The sequence below is a fragment of the Cupressus sempervirens genome, chromosome 6, assembly GCF_028749045.1.
Source record: "Cupressus sempervirens isolate cs-2001-9-10 chromosome 6, ASM2874904v1, whole genome shotgun sequence".
NCBI lineage: Eukaryota > Viridiplantae > Streptophyta > Pinopsida > Cupressales > Cupressaceae > Cupressus > Cupressus sempervirens.
In genome coordinates, this window is record NC_143123.1 from 221,892,916 (window position 1) to 221,899,116 (window position 6,201).

The 6,201-nt window shown below is 31.2% G+C and overlaps 1 pseudogene; it reads left to right on the forward strand.

The window, feature by feature from the left end:
* The first annotated feature begins 2,637 nt into the window (after positions 1–2,637).
* LOC149552069 (T-complex protein 1 subunit delta pseudogene) lies at positions 2,638–4,301 on the forward strand (annotated as a pseudogene).
* Positions 4,302–6,201: the final 1,900 nt, after the last annotated feature.

The following is a 6,201-nucleotide window of genomic DNA, read 5'->3' on the forward strand; positions in this document are numbered from 1 at the left end:
GATTACAATCTCTCTACTTTAAGGAAAATTGTGACATTATCCTTTCAACCATAGGTTTTTTAATTGTGTCACTCCTTTTATTCCATGAATATATAATGATAATTATTCTTCTATCTATATAATGATAACTCAAATGAAAGAGCTAAGGACTAGGAAAATTTTCAATTCCTCTCTATAAGATCTAGAAAACGAAAGAAAAAGAAGGTCATCAATCGATTAGGCATAAGAATAAAAAATGAAAGAGATGTTATCATACAGAAAGGTAAGTACATTTATTCAAAAGTATTTTAGTAACTTATATAATAATAAATCTATATACATTTATCATATATATATATATATATATATATATATATATATATGATAAACCTATGTCATTTTGTAAGTTTACATGATTAAGAAAGTAATAAACGATATCGATTACCTTTCTCCATTGATTTGAACCAAATGGTTATAGGTGAAATACAAGTTACATATGGCAATTATTTTTAATGATCATTATGTTTCTTCGAAACTAACTAAATTAATTTTATTCAATTATAGATGATGTCACTCCACTAGTTGATGAAAGTGATGAAGTTAGAGTGAGTTTTTGTCATGAAAATGAAATCCAAACTAGAAATGGTAATGAAATTACAAAATAGCAATAAATAAATTTTGATTCTTTTGTTTGTATATTGATTTTATATGATTCAATGTATTAAATAGGCAATCGTGTTGCAATGTTAGATGGTGGACGAAAAAACTCAAGAAGATATCCTATCCAAGACAACAACAATGGATGCAATGCAAGCTATAAATGGTAAATCCATTTTCGTAAGTTTTGTGCCTTTAATGCAAAAGTTAAGTTTTGAGCCTTTGAATGTGAATTATGTTGCAGATTTAAATGATCAATACAACAACCAAGACCATGTGTTACCCTTTTATCTTGATCTTAACCAAGCAATAACAATAACAGACATAATGCAAAGTGGAGATGGTAAGGAATTTGTGTATTCAAATTTAATCAATTTCACCATTAGTTTAGAGATCAATTTTATAACTAACTCAATTTATTTGCAAGTGTTGATGATATTTATATGGAGGATCATGACCAACATATATTTGGATAATCACATGTTGATGATATTTATATAGAAGATCATGTTAAGACATTTTAAGATAATATTTATAATATATTATATTTTAGATATTAGTTGTTAAGTACTAAACTATCTTTAATAGAAGACATGAAATTCATTTGTTTTGGAAAGTTGACTCATCATGTCATAACTCTTTACTTTAAAAAAAAACTATGATCAAGAAATTTCTTTTGAGTTTGATGTATGTATAGTGTTTAATCAAATAAAACCACATTCCTTTGAGTTGACAATCCTAATAAAGTCATTTTTTTTTCCACTTTGAAGAATCAAAATAGTTTAGTTATTCTTGTTTTTTTTATTCTTTAGTAAATGCACTAGTGAAAGTCACACATTTTACCATTCTCTTTTAGGTTATGTAAAATTATGATGACTAACTCAGTGATGAATGTATTAAGATGATATTTGTTTTATAAATATTGATACAAAACTAAATAATGCGAATTATTATTCCTTGTATGAAGTTCCTATCCCCCATATAGTACATGATATTCCTTGTTTTATGTCTTGCGTGTTATGATTTAAGAGGGTGTATATTTACTTCAAACTATAACTTGATGGTCCTTGACTTTTTTGGTGATAAGGTTGGGCCTCTCATTTTAACAATGATTTCTAGCTTCTACTCCACATTTTAATTTCAAATATATCATTAGAGATAGATTATCTTCAATTTTATATGCATCAAAGCCATTCTCCATCTTTGGCACTCATGGTTTTTTTCATATTCTTTCATCATTTTCTTGCTTATGGAATATTTTTTCGATACCCGATCTTTTATAAATTAATTTCAATTTAAATCAATATCTAACTTTTAATTTCAAGTAAAATTTTATCACCATTTTTCTTTTTATTGTAAATCTAAATTGACTAAAATTATAAAACAAAGTAAATGTATATTATATTATTATGTTACAAATATAAATAAAAAATTAAACCAAATTATAATTAATAAAAAGAAATAAATCAATTATCTAAGTGTCTACCATGAAAGTCTTATTTGTATCTTATATATATGGGATAGCTTAAGGACAATAAGGGTGGAATGTGTTACATAAATCTCCATTCAATATAGGATATAAATCTCCATGGGATGGTTTACCCGATTCAAATATTTGAAAATACCAAGAACTATTTTCGATGACTTGTCCCTACCCTCATCTAATTTTGATAAGATCAGACACGATAAAAATGATGAGATCTTTCTTAATGAAATGCATATTTGTGACCAACATATTCATCAGCTTTCTCATTTAATTTTGGGAAGAACTGCATGTGCAATCGAATCGATTGGGCGATGGTGATTTATTTGAAGCCAAACTAAAACATAAATGCCACTCGCTGCAAATAGGTATCAATAAAAATAAATTGTAGAATGGGAAAGATAGAACAGTCTCCAATGCTCACGTGGAAGATGGAACCTATGGTACTTTGATTGACAGTGGACAGTGGGCTTCTGGCATGGTTGGTACGGGAGGTAATTGACTTACGACACCCTGACATGACTGACAAGAACCGCAATGGATGTTGTCGAAGGAAACAGAACGGGTTTGGAAAGGCACTGGTTAGCCGGGTGCAAATATTCGGCTATTTAGCCAGTGCCCATTTAATATGGGTTAAGTTCTTAAGGTAGATTATATTATTGTCTCATATTGGTCAATATTATTATAAATAATAGACATGACGTGATCAAGTTGATTTGCAATGTTCCAATAAGATAATAATGTAAGATCTTTGTGCATCTTCTTAATATCATGACGTGTTGCATATGAGGTAGAATGCATGTCAAACAAAAAAAGTTGTATGAAGGTTTTTTAAAATTAGAGAATAGCTATGATCAAAATATGGTTTTTAAAAATTAGAGAATAGCTATGATCAAAATATTGTTTGACAATCTCTATTTCAAGGAATAGTCTAAAAATCTACCCAAGGCTTGTTGGAACTCTAACTCTACTCTCACCTTCTAACATTATGAATCCTTTAAATGTTTGTTCAAAATATGAGTTTATACACTAGTAAATTTGGACCTTTTTTTTTACACCATTTTCATGGAAATTTTGACAATTACCCATTGAAATCCTTCATCGCTAAACTATTGTTGAAAGTTTGACACATTTGATAGGGGTCAATGTATCAAAAAAAATATTCATAGAAAATCGGCACAATCTATGTCATGCGTCAGTGCTAGATGACTAGTTCAATACACCAAACTATCGACGCCAAAGACAGATGATTTGATGAGCTTGTTATATCATTGATAGAAAATGACGTCGAAATTGTGACAACAGGTAGAGTTTTAAAATAAAAAAGTTTGGATTGCAATATGCCTTCAATGCATTTTGAAAAGTAAGAACAAACTTATTCGAGTGAGAGGAATTCAATCTAACACTTGAAGTTTCATTAGAGGGTATGCAATCAACTAATTTGCTGCTAGGGTTTTGAGAGGTAAAGAAAAGAACACAAAGAAGCAAGAATGAACTTGTTCGAGTGAGAGGGATTTGATTTGACACTCAAAGTTTCATTAGAGGGTATTCGATCTAATGATTTTTTGCTAGGCTTTTGAGAGGCGAAGCAGACAATACATAGAAGTTTTGGTAGAAGTTGAAAATGGCAACCATAGTGTAGCACCGGTGAGCTAAAATGCTTGTAGAGCTTTTGAAATCTCAAGATATTCTTGTTGGTGATGACACAAAAATAGTTGTTGTCGTCACCAGTGCGATTCTTAAACAATGTGTGAATTTTTTATCTAAGGGTGTTCATCCTACTATTATGTTGGGGGCCTTTCACAGGGCCTCTGAGAAGGTCATCGAGGTTTTAACTACCATGGCTATTCCTATCGAATTGACAGACTGTGACTCTTTGGTAAAAAGTGCGAGTACTTTTTTCAACAGTAAGGTTGTCAACCAATATTCTACCTTATTGGCCTCACTTGTTGTTGACGTTGTCCTGAATGTTGTAGACCCTACGAAGCCTGACATTGTGGAGTTGAGGGACATCAAAATTTTGCAAAAATTGGGTAGGACTATTGATGATACAAATATGGTTAAGGGCTTTTTGTTTGATAAGAAGGCAAGGTATATGGTTGGAGGCCCCACTAGGATTGAGAATGTGAAGATTGGCATAATACAGTTCCATATTTTGCCTCCCAAGATAGCCATTGAGTAGAACATTGTGGTCTCTAATTATACAATATTGGATAGAATTTTGAAGGAGAGGATTTATATTTTGGGTATGATAAAGAAGATCAAAGCCATTGGATGCAATGTGCTATTGATCTAGAAGAATATTCCATGAGATGTCATCACTAATCTTTTGCTGCATTATTTGTCCAAGGCAAAGAGTTTGGTGGTCAAGGATGCAGAAAGGGATGAAATCAAGTTCATTACCAAGACATTAAATTGTTTACCCATTGCTAATATTGAACACTTTAAGGAGGAGAAGATGAGGCTAAAAATGGATGTCTTTACTAATTTAAATTGATTATTTTGACAACATTGTTGGTCTTGATTTGCTAAACATATTCTTATCATGTGTATTATCTATATTGTTCATTGTGTATTATCTTTTAAACAAAATGAGAAACCATTCTTTGTCAAACCATTGTGGAGCTCAAGGTGAAAGCAACTTGAAAAATGTAACTTGATAATTACTTCACAAAAATAGAATCCAATGTCATATAAATGTATTAAGTCTGAGATAAATTTGGCACCACTTGCTAGAAGTTCACTATAAAATATTCAGTGCAACATACCCTGGCTCTTTATTTTCTTCCTTTGTAGAACTTTATAGAGAACTACAACTACAAAGAAAATGATTGACAAAGAAATGATTAAACACACAAGAATGCTTTCAAATAAGAGAATAAATAATTACCCTCCATTACAACTAGTATGATGCTTATGCCTTCACTATGAATAGATACAAGTGAATTAAATGGAACTCATTCCAAGTGGAATAAATACAAATACAAATAAATAATTAAATACATAAATACAAATAAATAAATACTGGCGGATAAGTACAAATAAAGAAATAAATAAATACAAAAACATACAAATAAATAAAGGTTGTCAAAAAATATTCTACCTTATTGGCCCCACTTGTTGTTGATGTCATCTTGAATGTCATCTACCCTACGAAGCCTGACATTGTGGATTTGAGGGGCATCAAAGTTTTCCAAAAATTGGGTGGGACTATTGATGATAGAAAGATGGTTAAGGGTTTGTTGTTTAATAAGAAGGTAATCCATATGGCTAGAGACCCAACTAGGATTGAGAATGTGAAGATTGGCATAATACAGTTCCAGATTTCACCTCCCAAGATGGACATTGAGCAAAACATTGTGGTCTCTGATAATACAATGATGGATAGGATTTTGAAGGAGGAGAGGAATTATATTTTGGGTATGATAAAGAAGATCAAAACCATTGGATGCGATGTGCTATTGATCTAGAATAATATTCTATGAGATGTCGTCACTGATCTTTTGTTGCACTATCTGTCCAAGGTAAAGATTTTGGTGGTCAAGGATGTGGAAAGGGATGAAATCGAGTTCATTACAAGTGAATCAAATGGTACTCATTCCAAGTGGAATAAGTACAAATAAATAAATAAACAAATAAGTAAATAAATACAAATATAAATAAATAAATAAATAAATACATACATGGTTAAGTGCTACCTAACTATTTCCAAGGCTACCTAACTATGTCCACAACATCTGCACACTGGAGGCATATTGTGCCTACCAAGCTTCCTACATACCTGTATATATGGAATCAAGACCCTTGAACTACTCACTCTAACAAATATGTAGCTCTAGTTTCTAATTATTTTGATGTAGTTGTATTCCTATAACCACTGGTGAGCTTTAATCACCTAATACAACTCTTCGCCATCATACACCCACTCGGGCGAATTAGGCAGTTTTTTATAATTGCAATCCTGTAATACCTTACTGCAACCTTTGTGTTGTAGTTTACAGTGAATGTAAGGTTAACCTATATACGTCCTAACTCACTCCTTATATAGCTATGTTTGAATGGGTCTAAATAGACCAGTCAAG